Source organism: Pinus tabuliformis, chromosome X (assembly GCF_031772625.1).
Source record: "Pinus tabuliformis cultivar Carrire ecotype Pingquan chromosome X, CPIR1, whole genome shotgun sequence".
Classification (NCBI taxonomy): Eukaryota; Viridiplantae; Streptophyta; class Pinopsida; order Pinales; family Pinaceae; genus Pinus; species Pinus tabuliformis.
In genome coordinates, this window is record NC_142308.1 from 1,107,039,558 (window position 1) to 1,107,063,533 (window position 23,976).

General features: G+C 35.7%; 1 long non-coding RNA gene across 1 annotated transcript; it reads left to right on the plus strand.

Annotated features, from left to right (window-relative positions):
* Nucleotides 1–21,706: 21,706 nt before the first annotated feature.
* Nucleotides 21,707–22,494, plus strand: LOC149143689 (uncharacterized). Its single transcript, XR_016264625.1, has 2 exons — nucleotides 21,707–21,978; nucleotides 22,122–22,494. It is a non-coding gene; the product is annotated as an uncharacterized LOC149143689 (long non-coding RNA).
* Nucleotides 22,495–23,976: the final 1,482 nt, after the last annotated feature.

A 23,976-nucleotide genomic window follows, 5' to 3' on the forward strand; every position in this document is an offset into this window, starting at 1 on the left:
TTAATGTTTTGAAGTTTGTCTTCTAGGGCCAATTTTCTATGATCACTGTTAATTTAGAATAGCTCAATCAATGCCTTCCACATAGCAAATGGTGTCTCTTTTCCATGAATATTTGAGACCACATGGTCCCACACACCTTCCAGAAGAATTCTCTTGGTCTTTACAACATCCTTCTTCCGTTGGGCTAATTGTTGTGTATCCAACTGTGGAGGTTTTGCAATGTCAGTTTTAACCTATTTTAACACACCATTGCCATCGAGCATTGCTTCCATTTAATCCTTCTAGGCTATGAAACTCGAGCTACCCTCTAAGGCATACTACAATCTCAGTCCATTGAAAGAAATCCTCCCGATCCTGAAGGAAAACTGCTGCAAGAAAGCTACAAATTTGAAATTCTTGAGAGACAAGTTTGAAATATTGGTTCTAATGTGAATTCTGAGGCTTTGGTACCATGTAGAAATTTGATATAATTGCAAATGCTCAAGAAATTTAATCTAAAATCAAGAGACATAATTCTACTCGACTGCTATGTGGAATGTAATTCATTATTTAGAACAACATGCATAGACATGCAAGAAGAAAAACCACAAATACACAATGATTTCTAGGGGATCCCAACTAGGAAAAAACCCCTCAAATCTCTTTTCATTAATAAGATGAATAGAGAATATATTACAATTGCTAGCTCCAGCTTTGAGCTCAACTTGCTAAAGAATAATTGTTCTCTCTGCTCAATGAATAACTTTGTCCAACACTTAGCCAAATATTAGCTCACCTAGCCTCTTATTTCCTTGCACAAATCCTGAGGAAATTAGCCCCTATTATTTATGAATTTCATCCAAATTGATTGTGAAATTCCCAAGGATTGATCACTCATTGCATGCAACACGTGTACACTCAAACTAATTTACAATTGCTTGTTACATTGCCTTGTCATCTCCACTACAGCCGAGGAACTCAAATTCTTTGCATGCTCTAGCTATTTTAGGTTGATTGACCAATTAATATATAGATCTCTGAGTTAGACTATTGTCCCACTGCACAACTAACCTTCAATTGACTCTAACAATAGTTAGAGGTCAGTTAACTGAAAGTAATTGAACTAGATTACTAAAATTTAGCAATCGCATATTCATAATTGAACTCCAAGACCTACAACTCAAATTTATTGAGCTAAGTTACAAGATCCATGTCACCCTAGTTAACTGTTGTTTAGTCAATTTAACGTCTTAAATTGCTCTACATAAATTATCAATCCGGGTATCGTAAACTGATGAATTGTGGTGCACCATATGTGCTTAGTTAACCATTTTCTTACTTCGTTGTTTTATAGTTTTTATCTTGTTTTGGGGTTTTGTTCTTGTTTATCTCCTAAAGTGTCTAGTGCAAATGGAAATCCTATTCTAAGGTCTTAAGAATACTTTTAAAGGTCAAGTATGGATGGAGATTTCAAGACAAGGTTTATGTCCCTTATGGTAATTTCCAAAACTTAGCACTTCAAAAGATCTCAAAACATGCTATTGATAAAATTAATACTTGAACAGATGTAAATATGCAGCTACTTAAATCAAACAAAAGATGAAATACTGATCATAAAATCATTGTCTCTGTTGCTCATCTAATTATAGAAATAAAATCTAAACTATTGCACTCAAACAAACCAAAAATTGCAGACTAACGAAAGCAAGATCAATTTACTTCACTTATAATCCGATAGCTCGCCAAGTAGCTTTTCGGGGTTAAACCATGGCTCTGGAGATAACGTCAAATGACATGAAGAATTTGATATCTAAACTAACTAACAATAACAAATAAATAAGACTGAAATCAAAGCATAATTGAAATTGAAAAGCTTAAGAAAAAGTTCAGCAGAGAGGCAAATCTCATGTCACTATTTGATGCAAAAACATGTAAAGAAAAACTAATCTACAATCAACCGGTTGAACACACTTGCATGAATGGAAAATCTAAACTATCAAACTTGAAAGCAATAAAATGACATACATGAATGAAATCAAAGCAAAATTACAAAATAAAATCTACTCTACCTTACATTCTAATATGCTCCATGACATCTACTTCACATCTCCTTCCATGTTGAGAACATCAAAGCTTTATTCAAATTCTTCAAAATTACAAAGTACAACAAAGCTTTCCAAAGCTTTCAAAAGCCATCAAGGAAAAACTATAAACTCCAAGCTAAGCTAAGACTAACAAGCTAACAAATTAAGGAGAAAGATCTCCTATTTATACAAAAAGATGAGAAGCCATCTCATTAATGAGAGTCCATGAATCTCTCCCTCTACCTCTAGAGTCCTAATCAAAATAGGAACTGATAAGACACATGTCTTCTTAGAGTTTCAATACAATTAGGAGATGTGACACATCCTCATGATCTCGTGATTCTTTCCACTCAAATTCGAATTTGGCTTTAGAGTGCCACATAAAGGTCTTCTAGAAGCCTCCTTTTGACCTACACATGTCAACAATCTCAACCCACTTGTTAGGTATAAGCATATGTACATTATTTCCTAATTTTTAACCACAAATTCACTTAAAAATGCTAAGAATTAATAAAGTTTGGAAAAACATAAATGTGGCCCAATGATAATGAAAGTGGGATGAATATAGTGACATAGTAGTGAAATGAAGGTGAAATGGAGGTGATATAATGGACATAATAGTGAAAGTCTAATCGAAATGAATGACATTTTCAAGACCCAACATACCCCCCAACTGAAGTTATTGCATGTCCTCATGCAATATATATTACATTAACTCTTTTGATCCTTGAGCTTTGGCTTAACTTTGCATGATATCATTTGATAACTTCATATTTTTGCTAAGTGTTTTACTTGAATTGCAACATGGTTGGTTCTTGTGTTACAACCAATTTTTTGTTGTTGCATTTTGATCTTTGAACTTTGCATAATGATATTTTGATTACTGTTCCAAAGTATATCTTTATTGGATTGCATGATGGTTGGTTCTTGTGGGACAACCATGATTTTGTTTGTATCCAATTTATCCTTTAAGCACTTTCTGAAAATCCATTGTATGCTCATAATAACAATGTAATAGTTAATATATGTTGGAAGTATGTGGGCTTCTGAATATGATATGGACATGGCAAGATATGAATATGAATGTATTCCCCTCCCAACTGATAGTATTGGCAATTTTATGAAATGAGGAAGAGAAATGTTTTTCCAACAATTATCATTCTAGCTTTTTATGGAATTCTATGGTCAAAAGTTAGAAAATGACGTACCTTAACTTACCCTTTGGAATGGATGAGTTGTATGTGTGGTGGCTGCAAAATTCTGATCATATTCTTCTTCAAGTGGCTGAACAAGAAGAGTCATGGATAAAGAGGTAAGATGACTTTTTGTTACTTCTACTAAAACTTGTTGAATCTGCTCCAAAATGTGGAAAATAATAGTCTTCGTGTCTTCAAAACTCATTGGCACAATTCCTACTATGTGAAAAGATGTTCTGATGTCGAACATAGTAGGAAATTGTTGACTTAGTGGTCATTAATGGATGCCACTAGTCAACACGAGAACTCTCACCATTGATGACAATGAGAGTCAAGATGCCCAAACACATCTTGCTAGGTACAAATAGTTTTGCTGATGTCGAGTCACCTAGAAGATCTGATGAACAAGAGACATTAATGTATTCCCATTGTTTGTCAGCATGAGAACTTGCCATTAAGGCATGCAAGCCTCAAGGTGTCTTTACAAGGAACTTAGACTCAAAGGACTATGGACTCAATAATTTGCATTGAAGCAGGGCTTATTTGCGAAATGAAAATGACAAGAAATGGAAGATGAAAATGAAAGATGGCAATGGAGAGTAGAAATGGAAATGGGCAATAAGCATGTGAATGAGCCTCTTGCTTTTAAGTTGTGGGTTATGAATGGACAAAAAGAGATGGAAAATGTATGTGAATGTGAATGGAAAATATGAAGTGAAATGAGGTGAATGGTTTATTATGAGGTATGGATGTGATGGAGACAATAGTATCTGAAAGTTTTTCAAGTGTTTGGATCTAATTTTGCATCAGCATATTTCCTCTTTGTTGCTGATCATCCTCTTATGAAACAAATTGGTCTCTTAGAGAGACACCATTCTCTTGTAGTTATTTGTCCTTCCTCCTGGAACCTGCAAAAAAAACTAATATTTCTTCTGCAATGGAACGTAAGATTATCAAAGGAGAGAGGTGATCAATCTCTCTAGTTATGATATTTACACACAAAACTAAGAATTTGTATTAACGAAATAAGTTCTCAAAGGAAAAATCAAAAGAATTTATACCTGCTTTGGAATTGGTGCCCCAAGTTGAATGTTGCTTCTTTTCAGCAATTTATTTCATTATTTACCATTTCAAACTCTAATGATGGATTTTTCATTGTGTAGATCTTGTTGATATCTTTCCAATGGTACTTGAATCATCAAAATCTAATTTTGTATGAGAAAGATAAGCTGATTTGAACAATGAGGTTTTTCAGCTGCAAATTGATGTTTAGCTGTGGAATGTGCACAGTTTCTGTAGCTAAAAATATTGAATAAAAAGTTAGCCATTCATCTTTCATCATCAGTCCAAAATTAATCAATTCCTTCAGAAAAGTGAGTAAATAACTTATTCATTTCATTGATTCAAAATTATATTTTTTTCTTGACATGCGGCGACTTAGTGATAACACACACCTTGACTTCCCTTTGACTGGGGTCTTTTTCATCGACTTGGATCAAATGAATAGGACACCATCCATGTACTGACATTTTCCCTGCTACCCATGTGGTTTGTTTCGTCTCTTGACACCTATAACCTATAGAAGTATGAAAATGGCTGCGGAATTGTGAGTTAGCTGCGGAATCAGACTGCATTCCATAGCTAAAAGACAGTCAACCAACAGTTTTCTGATTTAATTTATTGGAAAAGAGATTTTATGCAACCAAGTACCAGGGAGAGAGAGAGAGAGCCTAAGATCACAGCTGGTGCACAAGACCAATTATTCATGATCTAATATATATATTTTTTAATTTTCTTCACTGTCTGCCTAAAAAATAAAAACTTTGTAAATGGTATATGAAGCAAAACAGTTTTAGTGATGAAAATATATCAGAGTAATGGAAATGTATGATCTTTTCAATAGCTTTGATGACTCCTTCAGGTTCTGTCCTCACAATGAAACCCATTCTGCCTTTTTTTACTGTGTAAACACCAATGTAGAAGACGGATATATGAAAACGGAGTGGTTATGTGGAAGCAAAACAGTTGTATGAATAGGAAATGAAGAATACCGTGGAGAAAACTGATGGGTGTGGAACTAGAAAAATGTTGAGTATGAAATGAAGAAATATTTTTGAAGCAAGAAGACTTGTATGAACAGAAAATAGATGAAGGTTGTAAAACTTGGTGTACAGACAGACTGTGTGGAGGCAGAGTATCCCTCATGAAGCAGGCCAACTACTGCAACACAATTTATCATCCTTTCCTGCAACTTTATAAACTACCAGATAATAGAGATTGCATCATATATCTCCTTTGAATGCCTGATTCTTTTGAATCGAAGTTATCCCCTCAGATCGACAATGGTGTGACCCGACCTTCCTTAAGCACTGGAGGTAGCCACAGCGTTTGGTTGAATAGAAACCAGGCAACCGGTCCCTGTCTATGATTAAAAGGTTAAAACAAAATAATTAAGGCATCTGCAAATCTTTATTTATCCGCCGATTCATCAATAGATCACGGCATCCACCTTGGCATAAATGAAGTATGAGTTACATACAACAGGTATTTAAGTCGTGAGGCATGGTGGGAGATGTGGTGGAGTGACATAATGAAGTCTAAGTTAATAATGGAACAACACAGCCAGACCTGATTCAATCTCTGCAATGTGGAAATGATTCAGTGAAAAGAGTCGTGTGATTTTTGGATACGTAATGTAATCAACCGTAACTAATGTACAGGTCACGGGGAGAAACCGTTGGTCATTAAAGTCAATATTGAATGCCAGCAGACAAGACTGAGGCGTGGCTAAAACAAAAATGAAATGTCAGCACACAAGATTGAGGCGTGGCATAACAACGATCTGTTCATCAATTTATTTTTCCTTTTTCTCTCCCGCGGTATGCAAAAATGAACTCCAAAGAACCGAGGAGATCTCCCAAACCGCTTCAAATTCCTTAAAACGGTTTCTGGGTTATCTAATTGACCCTATTTCCGAAAAAACCCATGTTTTATTTTTTCCAAATTCGCCTCCGTTTGGCCATATCATGCATTCAAATTTTGACTTTTTCAGCTATTACGCATTTGTGGATTAACTATTCTGTGTTTTTTTGTGTGAATTACTGCATTCGGCTGTAAAATGAATTTCTGAGAGAAAAATTGTTTTCAGATGTATTCTCAGCATATGAATGAGTGAAACAAATCTCCAAAATGGCATACAATTGTCCTACGGCATCATAAGCAATCAGTTTACCAAGTCGACTCAACTTTATTCAATATCAGCGATAGTTTTGTTGGTAACTTAATTACAGTTTCAAGATGCTTTGAAAGCATCTTTGCAAGATGTTCTAATCCCATTCTGTGTGCTATACGTTTATGGTCTGGATTATTTGAAAAATATTCCAGCTCTCTTCGTTTTGCAACAGCCATTTCAACACTTTTGTTGATATCTGCCTGAGAGCGATTCATAACACCAACTCAAAGAAATTGCAAACACTATTTTGAAAGCCATACAAGAGTTTTTTTTTTCTCTTCTTATTTTTCTTTACAACAGTCCAAGCAATTCTATCTGTTGAATTTGCACTTTTGATTTTTTTTTAAATGTTCTTGCAGGTTTGTTTTAAGGCCAAAGCTTCAAACAAGGATGCAGATTTCTATTAAAGCCACAGTGGAAACTGGAATTGGGGATAGCCATTGCTTGTTTCCTCTTTTTTTCTTCTCTGAAATTGTGAAATTTTATAAAAATGATTAATGATTTTCAATTTCAGGCAGGCAAAAACTTCAAGGTAGGCATGCTAAAAACAGGACTTTGACTGAGACCTTGAGCTGGTTTTTTTATCAATCTGGGCTGGGTGACTAGGATAGGATCCATGTTGGGACAATTCTAGAGATGCCCATGTGGTCAGTTTCTTCATTGGATGCCTGTAAGCTATTAAACCTTGAAATTAGTTGCGGAATTCACCATTAGTTGTGGAATCAGACTGCATTCCGCAGCTAATTTGCAAAATCTCATTAAAACAGGACATAGTGTTTTGAGGACCACTATAAACCATAACCAGTCAATCTTGGACAGTTGAACCTATCAAAGCAGTTGGGTTTCATTTTTTTTAATTTTTTTATTGAATCAATTGAAATGATGAAGTTTATTTTGTCTTCCTTTTTTTCTTTTTTTTCATAACAATCTTTTTTCTGATCCTCCAGATCACACAAAGTGCAGGAGGAGAGCATACTCAAGATTTTTTTTTTTTTACATAACATTTTTTGATCCTCCAGATCACACAAAGTGTAGGAGGAGAGCATACTCAAGAATTCTTAAAAAAAAAAATAGATGTAAGAAATAAGGTCTCCTAATTACACTTCCCTGGCAACGGCGCAAAAATGTCTAGTCAATTTAACGTCTTAAATTTCTCTACATAAATTATCAATCCGGGTATCATAAACTAATGAAGTGTGGTGCACCATATGTGCTTAGTTAACCTTTTTCTTACTTTGTTGTTTTATAGTTTTTATCTTGTTTTGGGGTTTTGTTCTTGTTGATCTCCTAAAGTGTCTAATGCAAATGGAAATCCTATTCTAAGGTCTTAAGAATACTTTTAAAGGTCAAGTATGGATGGATATTTCAAGACAAGGTTTATGTCCCTTATGGTAACTTCCAAAACTTAGCACTTCAAAAGATCTCAAAACATGCTATTGATAAAATTAATACTTGAACAAGAATGTAAATATGCAGCTACTTAAATCAAACAAAAGATGAAACACTGATCATGAAATCACTGTCTCTGCTGCCCATCTAATTACATAAATAAAATCTAAACTATTGCACTCAAACAAACCAAAAATTGCAGACTAATGAAAGCAAGATCAATTTACTTCACTTATAATCTGATAGCTCGCCAAGTAGCTTTTCCGGGTTAAGCCATGGCTCTAGAGATAACGTAAAATAGCATGAAGAATTGATATCTAAATGAAAGAAAAATCAAATTACTTCACTCATAATCTGATAGCTTACCAAGTAGCTTTTCGGGGTTAAGCCATGGCTCTAGAGATAACGTCAATGACATGAAGAACCTGATATCTAATTGCAGAGATGAAAGTAAAATCAAATCACTTCACTCATAATCTGATAGCTCGCTAAGTAGCTTTTCAAGGTTAAGCCATGGCTCTGGAGATAATGTCAAATGACATGAAGAATTTGATATCTAAACTAACTAACAATAGCAAATAAATAAGACTGAAATCAAAGCTTAACTGAAATTGAAAAGCTTAAGAAAAAGTTCAGCAGAGAGGCAAATCTTATGTCACTATTTGATGCAAAAACATATAAAGAAAAACTAATCTACAATCAACCGGTTGAACACACTTGCATGAATGGAAAATCTAAACTATCAAACTTGAAAGCAATAAAATGACATGCATGAATGAAATCAAAGCAAAATTACAAAATAAAATCTACTCTACCTTACATTCTAATATGCTCCATGACATCTACTTCACATCTCCTTCCATGTTAAGAACATCAAAGCTTTATTCAAATTCTTCAAAATTACAAAATAAAACAAAGCTTTCCAAAGCTTTCAAAAGCCATCAAGGAAGAACTATAAACTCCAAGCTAAGCTAAGACTAACAAGCTAACAAATGAAGGAGAGAGATCTCCTATTTATACAGAAAGATGAGAAGCCATCTCATTAATGAGAGTCCATGAATCTCTCCCTCTACCTCTAAAATCCTAATCAAAATAGGAACTGATAAGACACATGTCTTCTTAGAGTTTCAATACAATTAGGAGATGTGATACATATCCTCATGATCCCATGATTCTTTCCACTCAAATTCGAATTTGGCCTTAGAGTGCCACAGAAAGGTTTTCTAGAAGCCTCCTTTTGACCTACACATGTCAACAATCTCAATCCACTTGTTAGGTATAAGCATATGCACATTATTTCCTAATTTTTAACCACAAATTCACTTAAAAAGGCTAAGAATTAATAAAGTTTGGAAAAACATAAATGTGGTCCAATGATAATGAAAGTGGGATGAATGTAGTGACATAGTAGTGAAATGGAGGTGATATAATGGACATAATAGTGAAAGCGTAATGGAAATGAATGACATTTTCAAGACCCAACAACTGTCTCCAAGTTGTCATGCTGATGTGGAAATTCGATTTACTCAATTTGACTAAGGAAAAAGTCAAATTGAGCCTTTCTTGCTACATTTTTTCAACAAAGTGATTCAAAGGGCATAATGAAGCATTGATATCATTGTTTGATTCTATAATGCCTAAAAAAAAATGGATACACCTAGTAAAAAACCAGAAAGATCTACTATGATGCATGAATAAGAGGAACAAATGCAACATGATATATCAAAATTATGAGAGAAGTGCAACAAATTTAACTCTCGACAAAAGTAACAAAAAATGAATTGGACTCCATGATGAATGTTAAGATATGTGGTATAAAAGGTGACATGGGAGTTTTGAATGATGGTTTAAAAGAAGACATCGAAGAAATGATGAATGTTAAGATAGATGGATTGAAAGAATGTTTGGCAAAGTTTATAGAAGAAAGACTTCCTAGTGGTGACAAGGTAATCCATGAAAATCATGATGAGGAAAAAAGGAATATGAATTATGATTCTAGAGACTCCAATGTTGGGTTAAGACCCACCACATTCCAAAGATAGATATGAGGAAGTTTGATGGCAAGGACTTGGTAACATGGATACTATAGATGGTGCAATATTTACATCTACATTATGTGCAACACACACAAAAGGTACGTATTGCATCTTTATATTTAGAAGACAATTAGTTTATATGGTATCAATGGATTTGTTCTTTTAAACCACTTGTCACTTGGTTAATTTTTACAAATGATAGCACATTGTGAGGATACAAAGAGCAACAAATTCTTTAGCCAATTGATAAATCTTAAACAAAAGGGTTCAATGGCAGAGCACATTGAGGACTTCCAAAATTAAATATCAGGGTAACTGATATTTGAGAGGAGCATAAGATTGATGTCTTCATAGGGAATTTAAAGGATAACATCCAACATGAGGTCTGCCTTTGGGAACCTGATTCATTGGAGAAGGCATTAAGGGTAGCTAGAAATGTTGAAAGCAACAAGGAAGTCTACCACTCACAACTATAAAGATGGAAGTGTTTTTTCTCCTAGACTTCCACAACCTACAAGGTTGACACCACAACAATTGTAGGAAAAAAGAGCAAAAGGGCTTTACTACAGTTGTGATAACAAATACACTAAAGGTCATAAGTGTGCCGAGAATAAATTATTTTACATAGATTGTGAAGAGGAGAAAGAAAAGGAATAAGAAACATCGAAAGAAGAGGATATACGCCAGGAACCAACCACAAAGAAAAAAGAAATGAATCTGACCATATTTTTGTAATGCATTAGCGGGAATTACCACTCCTCAAACTCTTAAGATAGAAGGATATATCAAGAAGAAAAAGGTAATAATGTTGATTGATTCAGGTAGTACCCATAACTTTATTCATTGTAAGATAGCCAAGGAATTGAATTGATTTATATATCCAACATCAGAGTGTCAAGTGATGGTTGAAAATGGAGGAACTATAAATTGCTCTAGAAAGTTCCATAATATTAAGCTAACCATGGGGGAATATATATTGAATAGTCCAATGCTTTCCATTCCAATGGGTGGTGCTGATGTTGTATTAGGAGTTCAATGGCTACAATCTTTAGGGACTATAGCTTTTAATTTTCAAGAACTTTTCTTGAAATTCTTTTGGGAAGGAAAGGAAATTGAATTAAGGGGTATCACTGGGAAACCATGGAAGGTAATCAACTCTAATGGCATGACAAAACTTAATAAAGAACAACGGGGTGTAATTACACAATTATGCTCACTAGAGGTTCAAACATCGAAATTATCTATTTCTCCAGATCTCCAAAAAGTCTTGTAAAATCATTCCAAGGTATTTGAGACTACCAAAAGCCTCCCACCTATTTGTGATTATGATTATGATATTCATTTGATTACAAGAAGTGTTCCTCCAAACATCAGGCCTTACAGATATTCTTATACCCAAAAGAGTGAAATTGAACATATGGTTGTAGAAATGCCAGAGGCAAGTGTAACTCAACCTAGTCAAAGTTCTTTCTCTGCTCCAATAGTGTTGGTGCAAAGGAAGGATGGGTCTTGGCATATATGTCCGGATTATAGGAAGCTCAACAAGTTCACTATTAAAGATAAATTTCCCATTCCTGTCATTTATGAATTGTTGGATGAATTACATGGAGCAATTTACTTCATTGAGATGGATCTTCATTCAGGATATCATCAAATTAGAATGAAGACTGAAAAAATTATGAAAACAACATTCATAACTCATGAAGACCATTATGAATTTTTGGTCATGCCTTTTGGCCTTACTAATGCACCTTCCACGTTTCAAGGTTTGATGAATTCCATTTTCAAACCCTTCCTTACAAAAAATGTGTTAGTATTTTTTGAGGATATACTAATCTACAACAAGTCTTGGAAGGGTTGTATTCAACATGTTGATAGGGTGCTCAAACTATTAAAGGAGAAACAATTATATGCAAAAACCTCCAAATATTTCTTTGGATTACGAGAGGTGTAATATTTGGGTCATATTGTATCTCATGAGGGTGTTAAGGTGGACCCTAACAAAATTAAAGCCATTAAGGAATGGAAAATCCCCACAACCCTAAAGCATCTTTAAGGATTTCTCAAGTTGACAAGGTATTATCGTAAGCTTGTTAAGAATTATGGCAGAATAACAACACCTGTAACAACATTACTGAATAAAGATGCATTTTATTAGACTCTAGAAGCAACTACGACCTTTGAACATCTTAAAGAGGCAATGTGCCAAACACCGATCTTAGCTACACCAAACTTGATAAAAACCTTTATTCTAGAATGCGATGCCTCAGGAAATGGAATTGATGTTGTTTTAATGCAAGAAGGAAGACCCATTGCATTTGAAAGTAGTCCAATCAAGGGAAAGTATTTACACAAACCTATTTATGAGAAGAAAATGTTGGCAATACTACACGCACTAAAGTAATGGCGACCTTACCTAATGAGAAGACACTTCAAGGTAAAACCATATCACGATAGTCTTAAATACTTTTTGGAACAAAGATTATCTTCAAAAGAGTAGCAAAAATGGGTCACAAAGATGTTGGGTTATGACTTTGAAAACATCTACAAAGAAAGGAAGCAAAATGTTGTTGCATATGCACTCTCAGGAAGTATGAGGATGTGGAAGCATTTCTCTATGCCATTTCTATTATCCAACCTAATTGGATAACTGAAGCAAGAGATAAATGGAAGAATGATGAAGAAGTGTGGACACCCATTCAAAAGTTGCAACAAGATCCCAATACATTTGATACATTTATCTGGAAAAATAATTCATTATGGTACAAAGATCACTTATATTTTTGTGGTACAAAGATCACTTATATCTTTGTAAGAATTCCCAACACAAACAAAATATTCTTTTGGAATTGCACACCTCCCCTTTAGGAGGGCACTCAGGATTTTTAGAAACTTACCACATGGTAAAGAAGGATTCTTTTGGGATGACCTTAAATCTGATATTCAGAAGTTTGTCACATAATGTTTGGTTTGCCAGCAAAATAAAGTTGAGACAATTAAGACCCTGGGTCTGTTACAACCTTTAGCCATTCCAAGTCAGCGTTGGGAGGAGGTCTCAATGGATTTTGTCACAGGTTTACCTAAGTTTGAAGGAAAGAGTGTTATCATGGTGGTAGTTGATAGACTTACCAAGTTTGCACACTTTTGTGCAATATCTCATCCTTTTAAAGCCAATACAATTGCTACTGCATTTTTGGAAACAAATCAAAAGCTACATGGAAACCCAAAGCTTATTATAAACAAAGATCCCATTTTCACTAGAAATTTTTGGACGACATTATTTTCTTGCCTTGGTACTCAATTAGCTCATAGCTCATCTTATCATCCTCAATCTGACAGGAAAACTGAGACAATGAACAAATGTTTGTAAGGATTTCTTCGTTGCTTTGTATCTAATAAGCAAACATAATGGGTCAACTGGTTACCTCTGGCTGAATGGTGGTATAACTGTTATGAAACCAACTCAAGAAAAGATAGAAAAGATAGATCAACGCCTTAGAATTCAGCCTCTTCGAGGGGGCAACCTCCTTTACATTACATAAATGAACAATTCTTGGATGATACAAATGACAAAACCTCCTTTCTATATATATGAGTCTAAGGAGTCACAATATAATCCAGCCGACCTAACAATAATAATATAAAGCCACAAAAATAACAATAGAGGGATTCTATAGGGCATAGAAATAACAACATGGGAGTAATAGGGGCACAACAATATAAATAAGGGGTATAACTACAATAGTAATGGGGTAATCACTAGTATTATAGGGACCCAACATGCCCCTCTCCTTCAAAAAAGTGTTGTCCTCAACACTTGAGTAGTTCTGGATACTTCTGCATAAAATTCTCATCCTCCCATGTGGAATCTTCAGCGGATAAGTTCTTCCACTTGATAAGATACTCTGAAATTGATCGATTTCGTAGCTGTCGAGTTCTTGTTTCTGTGACTGCTTCCGGTTCCAATATAATTTTTCCTTCCTCGTCAAGTTCTGGCAATATTGTTTGAACTGGGAGCTTGTCGCCTATAACCTTCTTTAAACATGAAACATGGAAAACTGGGTGCAATCGAGAAGCTGCAGGAAGCTCCAATTTGTATGCCATAGTACCAATCTTTTGCAACACCTTGTACGGACCATAATACTTTGGTGATAATTTATTATCCTTCTTAGCTTGCTTTAGGGACATTTGCTTATATGGTTGTAGCCGTAGGAATACCCAATCACCTACATCAAAACTTCTTTCACTGCGATGTTGATCTGCCTGTTGTTTCATTCTATTTTGTGCCAACACGAGGTTATCCTTTAAGAGTTGGAGGACTTGTTGTTGATGTTCGATGTGATGTTCCACTGCCTGAACCTTAGAATTTTCTCTTAAATATGATGTGATGGATGGTGGTTGATACCCATAAAGTGCCATAAATGGGGTCATTTTTGTTGCTGTATGGAAGGAAGTGTTATACCACCATTCAGCCAGAGGCAACCATTTGACCCATTGTGTCTGTTTATCAGATACAAAGCAACGAAGATATCCTTCCAAACATTTGTTTACTATCTCAGTTTGCCCATCAGATTGAGGATGATAAGATGAGCTATGAGCTAACTGAGTACCAAGACAAGAAAATAATTCTGTCCAAAAATTTCCAGTGAAAATGGGATCTCTGTCACTTACAATAATCTTTGGGTTTCCATGTAGCTTTTGAATTGTTTCCATAAATGCAGTAGAAACTGTACTAGCTTTAAATGGATGTGATAATGCACAAAAATGTGCATACTTGGTAAGTCTGTCAATTACCACCATGATGACACTCTTTCCCTCAGACTTGGGTAAACCTGTGATAAAATCCATTGAAACCTCCTCCCAACATTGGTTTGGAATGGATAAAGGTTGTAATAGACCCGGTGTCTTAATTGTTTCAACTTTATTTTGTTGGCAAACCAAACATTCCGCCACAAACTTTTGAATATCTGATTTAAGGCCATCCCAAAAAAATTCCTTCTTAACCCTGTGGTAAGTTTTTAAAAATCCTGAGTGCCCTCCTAAGGGAGAAGTGTGCAATTCCATAAGAATCTTTTGTTTTAGCTGGGAATTCTTACAGAGGTATAAGCGATCTTTGTACCATAATGAATCATTTTTCCAGCTAAATGTATCAGACGTACTGGAATCTTGTTGTAGCTTTCGAATAAGTGCCCACACTTCTTCATCATTCTTCCATTCCTCCCTTGCTTCGTTTATCCAATCTGGTTGGATAATAGAAATGGCGCACAACAATGCTTCCACATCCTCATCCTTTCTTGAGAGTGCATCTGCCACCACATTTTGCTTCCCTTTTTTGTAGATGATTTCAAAGTCATAACCCAACATCTTTGTGACCCACTTTTGTTGCTCTTCAGAGGATAATCTTTGTTCTAAAAAGTATTTAAGGCTATCATGATCCTTTTTTACCTTGAAGTGTCTTCCCATTAGGTAGGGTCGCCATTTCTTAAGTGCATGGAGTATTGCCAACATTTCCTTCTCATAAATAGCTTTGCTTAAAAACTTTCCCTTGATTGGACGACTTTCAAAAGCAATGGGTCTTTCATCTTGCATTAGAACAGCACCAATTCCATTTCCTGAAGCATCACATTCCACAATAAAGGTTTTTGTGAAGTCCGGTGTAGCTAAGACCGGTGCTTGGCACATTGCCTCTTTAAGATGTTCAAAGGCCTTTGTTGCTTCCGGAGTCCATGAAAATGCATCTTTCTTCAATAATGTTGTTAGAGGTGCTGCTATTCTCCCATAATTCTTAACAAACTTGCGATAATACCCTGTCAACCCAAGAAATCCTCGCAGATGCTTTATGGGTGTGGGGATTTTCCATTCCTTAATGGCTTTAATTTTGCTAGGGTCTACCTTAACTCCTTCATGAGATACAATATGACCCAAATATTCCACCTCCTGGACTCCAAAGAAACATTTGGATCTTTTTGCATATAATTGTTTCTCCTCCAATAGTTGTAGCACCCTGTCAACATGTTCAACATGATCCTTCCAAGACTTGCTGTAGATTAGTATATCATCAAAAAATACTAACACAAATTTTCTAAGGAATGGTTTGAAAATTGAATTCATCAAACCTTGAAATGTTGAAGGTGCATTAGTAAGGCCAAAAGGCATGACCAAAAATTCATAATGACCCTCATGAGTTCTAAATGTTGTTTTCGGAATGTCTTCAATCTTCATTCTGATTTGATGATATCCCGAACGAAGATCCAACTTGGTGAAGTAAATTGATCCATGCAATTCATCCAGTAATTCATCAATGACAGGAATGGGGAACTTATCTTTAATAGTGAGCTTGTTGAGCTCCCTATAATCCGGACACATGCGCCATGATCCATCCTTCTTGTGCACCAATAATACTGGAGCAGAGAAAGAACTTTGACTTGGTTGAATTATACCAGCCTCTAGCATTTCTGCAACCATACGTTCAATTTCACTTTTTTGGACATAGGGATATCTGTACGGCCTGATGTTTGGAGGAACACTTCCTGGAATCAGATGAATAGCATGATCATGATCACGCATAGGTGGGAGACCTTTGGGAGTCTCAAATACCTTGGAATGATTGTCCAGGACTTTTTGGAGATCTGGAGAAATAGATGATTCCGATGTGGAAACATCTAGCGAACATAATTGTGCAATTACACCTCTTTGCTCCTTTTTTAGAAGCTTTGTCATACCATTAGAGCTGATTATCTTTCCTGGTTTCCCTGCAATACCCCTTAATTCAACTTCCTTTCCTTCCATAGAAAATTTGATGAAAAGTTCTTGAAAATTAAAAGCTATTGTATTGGACTCCTAGTACAACATCAGCACCTCCCATTGGAATGGAAAGCATTGGGCTAGTCAATACATATTATCCCATGGATAGCTTGATATTATGGCACTTTCCAAAGCAATTTATTGTTCCTCCATTTGCAATCATCACTTGACACTCTGGTGCTGGATATAGGAAGCAATTCAATTCTTTTGCTACCCTACAATGAATAAAATTGTGGGTGCTTCCTGAATCAATCAACACTATTACCTTTTTCTTCTTGATTTGTCCTTCTATCTTGATGGTTTGAGGAATGGTAATTCCCGCCAATGCATTACAAGATATGGTCGGATTTATTTGTTCTTCATCTAGGCTTTGTTCCTGGAGTATATCTTCTTCTTTTGACCTTTCTTGCTCCTTTTCTTCTTCCTCTTCACAATCTATGTAGAATAATTTCTTCTCAGCACACTTATGACCTTTAGTGTATTTGTTATCACAACTGTAACAAAGCCCTTTTGCTCTTTTTTCTTCCAATTGTTGTGGTGTCAACCTTATAGGTTGTGGAAGACTAGGGGCAACAACACTTCCGTCTTTATAGTTGTGAGTGGTATGCTTCCTGGTTGCCATAATTTTGCTTTCCATTTTTCTTGCTAACCTGAATGCCTTCTCTAATGAATCAGGTTCCCAAAGGCGAACATCATGTTGGATATTATCCTTTAAAGACCCTATGAACACATCAATCCTATGCTCCTCTGGAATATCTTTTACCCTTATGTTCAATTTTTGGAACTCCTCAATGTGCTCCATTACTGAACCCTTTTGTTTGAGACTTATCAATTGGCTAAAAAAAGTGTTGCTTTTTATATCTTCATAATGTGCTATCAATTCTTCCGTAAAAATTGCCCAAGTGATAAATTGTTTACGAGAGCAAAGCCATTGATACCATACAAACTGATTTGGTTCCAAATATACAGTTTCCATACGTACCTTTTGTGTGTTTTGCACATTATTGAGATCGAAGAACTGCTCCATCTGTAATATCCATGTGGCGGGATCCTTGCCATCAAACTTCCTCATATCGATTTTTGGAATATGGTGGGTCTTCGATCCAACATTAGCATCTATGGAATCATGATTAACATTACTTTTTTCACATCATGAGTTTCCTTTACAACCTTTTCACCATTAGTAAGTATTTCTTGTAGAAAATTTGTCAAATCTGTCATGTCTGTCTTCAAATCTGTCTTCAAATCTGCCATGTCTCTCTTCAAACCTGTCTTCGAATCATCCATCTTAGCTTCCATGCCCTTTATCTTAGATTCCACGCAATTTATCTTAGATTCCACGCCATTTATCTTAGCTTCTGTTAGCTTTTGTGAGCGTGACATTTGTTGCACTTGTTGTAATTTTGATATATCATGTAGCATTTCTTCCTCTTCTTCATGAGTCATGCTAGAGCTTTCAGGTTCCTTACTAGGTGTTTGCATTTTCTTTCCTCGGAGCATCAGTTACCGATAATAATGCTTTACTATGCCCTTTGAATTCCGTTAAACCAAGCTTACACAAAAATTTAAAAAAAACTACACACCTTTTTTCACTTTATAGAAGCCTGATATTGAATCTAATGTATCTCTGTAATTTTGGATCATCCAGTTCTGAAATTGCGACCTGTAGTAGCCTTCTGTGTCCTCTTTCCAATGCCACAAGTCTGACCCAAATTAGATTCTCCAAGGAAGAGTTATGTGAAATCTCCCACAGTGACTTGCTTTTAGACTAGTTCAGTAGAGCGAACTTGTACGACGTGCCACGAGTCACTGTTTCAACCTTTGAATCTGAAACACACAAACAAGAAACTACAGTCCGTCCTCTTTCTGTACCTTCTTACGAATTTTCAATCCGATCCCCAGAGAGAAAGTTATGACGATTTTGCCCAGGTCACCTGTTTTGAATGTAATTCAGGAGTTTGCAAAAAGACCAACTTCCTCAGATCATATCTCCGCAAATATCGCGCGAAAAGCTCTGAAATTCGGACCCAAGGTTCAACGCGATTTCTTCTCAAATGGGTTTTTTTTGCGACTTCTGAAACGTCACAGAAAAAAGTTATAGCGAAAATGCCACGATGACCTGTTTGGAGCAGCGAAACCCTAGAATCCAAAGCTCTGATACCAAATGTTATGAAACCAGCTCAAGAAAAGATAGAAAAGATAGATCAACGCCTTAGAATTCAGCCTCTTCGAGGGGGCAACCTCCTTTACATTACATAAATGAACAATTCTTGGATGATACAAATGACAAAACCTCCTTTCTATATATAAGAGTCTAAGGAGTCACAATATAATCCAGCCGACCTAACAATAATAATATAAAGCCACAAAAATAACAATAGAAGGATTCTATGGGGCACAGAAATAACAACATGGGGGTAATAGGAGCACAACAATATAAATAAGGGGTATAACTACAATAGTAATGGGGTAATCACTAGTATTATAGGGACCCAACAATAACACTTCCTTCCATACTACAACAAAAATGACCCGATTTATGGTGCTTTATGGATATCATCCACCATCCATCACAACATATTTAAGAGAAAATTCTAAGGTTCAAGCAGTGGAAGATCACATCGAGTGTCATCAACAAGTTCTGCAACTCTTAAAGGATAACCTCAGTTTGGCGAAAATCGAATGAAACAATAAGCATATCAACATCACAATGAAAGAAGTTTTGATGTAGGCGACTAGGTATTTTTACTGCTACAACCATACAAACAAATGTCCCTCAAACAAGCTAAGAAGGATAATAAATTATCACCTAAGTACTGTGGTCCTTACAAGGTGTTGCAAAAGATCGCTATTGTGGCATACAAATTGGAGTTGCTCACATGTTTACTGAGTACACCCAGTTTTCCATGTTTCGTGCTTAAAGAAGGTTATCGGTGACAAGCTCCCAGTTCAAACAATATTTCTAGAACTTAACGAAGAAGGAAAAATCATATTGGATCCTGAAGCAGTCAGAGAAACAAGAACTCAACATTTACAAAATAAATCAATTTCAAAGTATCTAATTAAGTGTAAGAACTTACCCACTGAAGATTACACATGGGAGGGTGATAATTTTATATAGAAACATCCAAAACTACTCAAGCGTTGAGGGCAACACTTTTTTTGAAGGAGAGGGGCATGTTGGGTCCCTATAATACTAGTATAGTCCCTTTATTGTTATTGTTAGTGTAGCCCCCTATTGTTATATATGTTCCCATGTAGCCCCCATATTGTTATTGTTGTGCCCTTACATTATTATTGTTATGTAGGCTCTGATTATATTGTGACCCCTTCGACTCCTATATATACTAAGGAGGCCTTGTCATTTATCCAAGAATTGTTGATTTATGTGTTGTAAAGGAGGTGCCCCCTTCGAAGAGGCTATTTCTCAAGTCATTGATCTATCTTTTCTTCTTTTTGTGAGTTGGTTGCATAACATGTAGACTCATCTTCAACATGCTGTGCCTAGTAAGTGTTTGTCTAGACTTAAGAACCATGAAGGCAATATTCTCATTGTCACATTTTTTTGAATAGAGTAATAAACCTCTAGTAGACTTAACCATTTTTTAAAAGCATCTACATCTATCTGGTCTTCGAATAAATATGTGTAAAAGTTAACTTGTACCTTGAAGGGTGTTGTACATAAAAAATGTCTACTTGTTGAAGGTGCCTTTGTAGTAGTTGAAGATGATGGATAAATTATTCATCATCTCGTTCCTATGCCATGTGAGGGCTTCCCCAAGCAACAAGTCAAAAGGATATTCTATTCCATTGTCATTCCTTTCACCCACATGGGGAGCTTGCTTGGGTGGGTGAGAGGGGAGTTCACCAAGTTTGGTTACTTCAAGATCCAACTCCTTGTACCTTGACCTTGTTGAGGACATGCGCGAGAAAACAATAAAGGCCAAATTGCTTTGATACCACTACTCTAGTTTATGTGGAGATTGAAATGAAGATAAAAATATAGAGAGAATCACACATAGTTATTGTGAAGAGAACAATAGTGTAGTGAAACCCAAATTCTATTAAAAAATAGAAAAAACAATATGAAGAGCAATATACATTGACTAGAATGACGATAGCTTATCTTTGAAAAGAAATGTGTCAAGTATGCTTATTCATAAAAAGACTATTACACGAGGTCAAAACTACTTTTTCACATAAAATATAAAACATTATGAGTTTGAAACCCTAACTTAAAGAGATAAACAACAAAATAAATATAAGCTTTGAAGACCCTAATTGATATATCAACTTCCAAGGACTTTTGTATATAAATCCTATTTGGAACATATATTTCATAGTTATCAAACTTATACTATACTTTGGATGTTTGAAATGCATAAAAAATGCCCAAAAAAATGTATTGGAAATTCAAGATATATAAAGGTATGATAGAACTAGTAAGATATATAACCATTATGAACCACTAGAAAACATGGATAACACATGCTTCACAAATTCAAACACTACATTTGAATGCCTTTGACAACTTCAAAAGCCAAAATTTTTAAAGGAAATTGAAATTAAAATCTGAATAAAAACACTCCTACGCACTCACTAATGGACACAACCTACAAAAGTGCTCTAAAATTATAGAAGTAGACTGGGATGCATATAAATGTAAAGGTAATGATTAACTAATGATTGTGCATATTGAAGAAGAAAATGGCCAGTCCTGCGGATCGTTCTGCGTAAAATTTTGAAAATATATGTATAAGATATAAAACAAACTAACGACAACGAATCTGAATGATACCGATGACGACCTGGCTAGGCTTGTTTATTCCAGTTTCGTTGCTATGATGGTCTAATATGTGGGCACTCAGAGCCACTGCGATTGACGGTGGGGAATGAGTGAATGATTGATTTTAATGGAGTTGTTTTTAAAGAAAATTTTTTGGAAGTTTTTTTGGTGGGTTTTTCTGGTCAAAATCCGGTAGCAATTTATTGAAATGACAAGTTTGATAGTTACTTTCTGCACAATTAAAGCTTCCCAGTGGTTTTTCAGGTGCTGAATCCAAATATGCAGTTAAAAAACCATTTTAAATAATACAAATAAAAATTTTACCTCAATTTTTTCGACCGGATTCCGTCACCGAAATCTCCAAAAAAATAGCACTAAAAGACAACTCTGATTTTAATTACTTTCACGAGGCTGAGCAGTTTCTAAAGACAACTCCGATTTTAATTACTTTCACGAGGCTGATCAGTTTAAGGTATCCAGAGAATAATGAGCCGCTTAAAGGATTTAGAGAATAACAACTTTAACTGGTTTACATATTCGTTTGGATATCCCATCTTTTGCTATGAGTCTTGACTAAAAACTAGCAATGTAATTGATCTTATTTTTATCAAATAGATGGCGCATGGAAGGAGAAAGGCGATCCATATTCAGGGGTGGAAGGAGAAAGTGAAGAAAGTGGCAACCAGCAGATGGCTTGTGATAGTAGCGGGAATCTGGATTCAATGCACCAGTGGATCATCTTACACATTTGGGATATACTCGGAGACCATAAAGTCAAACCTCGGTTATGATCAGTCAACTCTGGACACCATCAGTTCATTCAAAGACATAGGTGCAAACATTGGGGTTATATCAGGTCTCCTGTACGGAATTACATCGCCATGGGTGGTGCTCTTAGCTGGGGCCTTGCAGAATTGCGTGGGGTATGCCATGATGTGGCTGTCCATTACTGGAAGAATTGCCCACCCGGCGCTGTGGCAGATGTGCCTATACATGTTTCTTGCTGCCCATGCTCAGACTTTTTTCAACACAGCTGTGGTGGTCACGAATGTCATGAACTTCCCCACCGACAGAGGCACTGTCATTGGCCTTATGAAGGTAAAATTTGGCATAAACTCATGCTTATTCTTGCAAACTGCTTTTGTTTGCCAACTATAAAATTCATTCATTAATTGACCAGATGAAAAGTTCCCCAAAGCATAGATGAAGTTGTTCTAGTACAAAACGACAAACGACTATAAATTATAATTGTTATATGGTCTGAAGCAATGCACACATTCAATATCTCGATTAGAACACTGTTTGTAGGATTCTGTCTGTTAATTGTCAGGAGTTGTGTAATGCCTGCCGTAATAAGATCCACTTCTTACTTATCCACTGTCATGGAAATGGAGTTAATGAGATTGAAACATTGCACTGGGAAGAATGTAGGGAAAAGGGGCTAATGATCTTGGAACATTGAACGAGAAATATAATAGGGAAAAGGTGTTAATGATCTTGGAACATTGTACTGGAAATATCATAGGGAAAAGGGGCTAATGAGCTTGGAATATTGGAATGGGTAGAATTATGAATATAGGGAACAAAGGGATAATTAACTTGGAACATTGAAGTGGGAAGAATATAGGCATCTTATGGACACTAGTGTATTTAGAGGCTCAAAGGGTATTTTGTAACATTGTTTTCTATGCGCTGTGCTTGTTTTGAATGAGGCTTCTGAATTAGGTCCATTTTTATCGTTTCCAGGAATTTCTGTTGATCTTATGCAACATCCTGTCTTCTAGGACTTCTAGGTGTTGTTTGTCCTTCTTAGGCTGTGCCTTTTTTAAATACAGGGGTGTCACAGAGAGCATACACATTCAGAGAGTCATAAACACTTCGTTTTAATGCTAGGGCCTTTAAAAGTAAGCAGAACAACACTAGATAACCAAGATTCAGAAATTCCGTTTCAGTGTACTCATCTTATGAGATACAGATCCTCTGGGCACACTATTAAATAACATTCCTTTCACTAAGCATCCAAGGGGTCTCCCTCGCTGCAATTGTAGCCCTCCGACACAAGCTTGATGAATACAAATCTTTCACTGATCGTGCATCTCTCACCTAGATGCATTATTCTCAGTAGTAGTAATTACGTTATTGCAGTTCTAATTTAGCCCAAGAAAACAAAGACACCAAAACCAATGTCAAAAATTACTTCAGGGATAAGTATTTGATACCGTTGCAAGACAGCCACCTCTAGACTTATTAGGAAATAGTATCTTTGCAATTTTATAAATAACTACACCCATGCTAAACTAAAGTCAACACCAAGATAAAATTGATGGATAGATGGTCACATTAAATAGATTACAATTAAGGGTTGAGCATGTTTGCATCTGTCACACCCTATTTGGACTTTACAATGATATATCAAGTAGTGCTTGATTGATAAAAGATATCCAGTCACAATTATTTTTGCTAGAAAAAA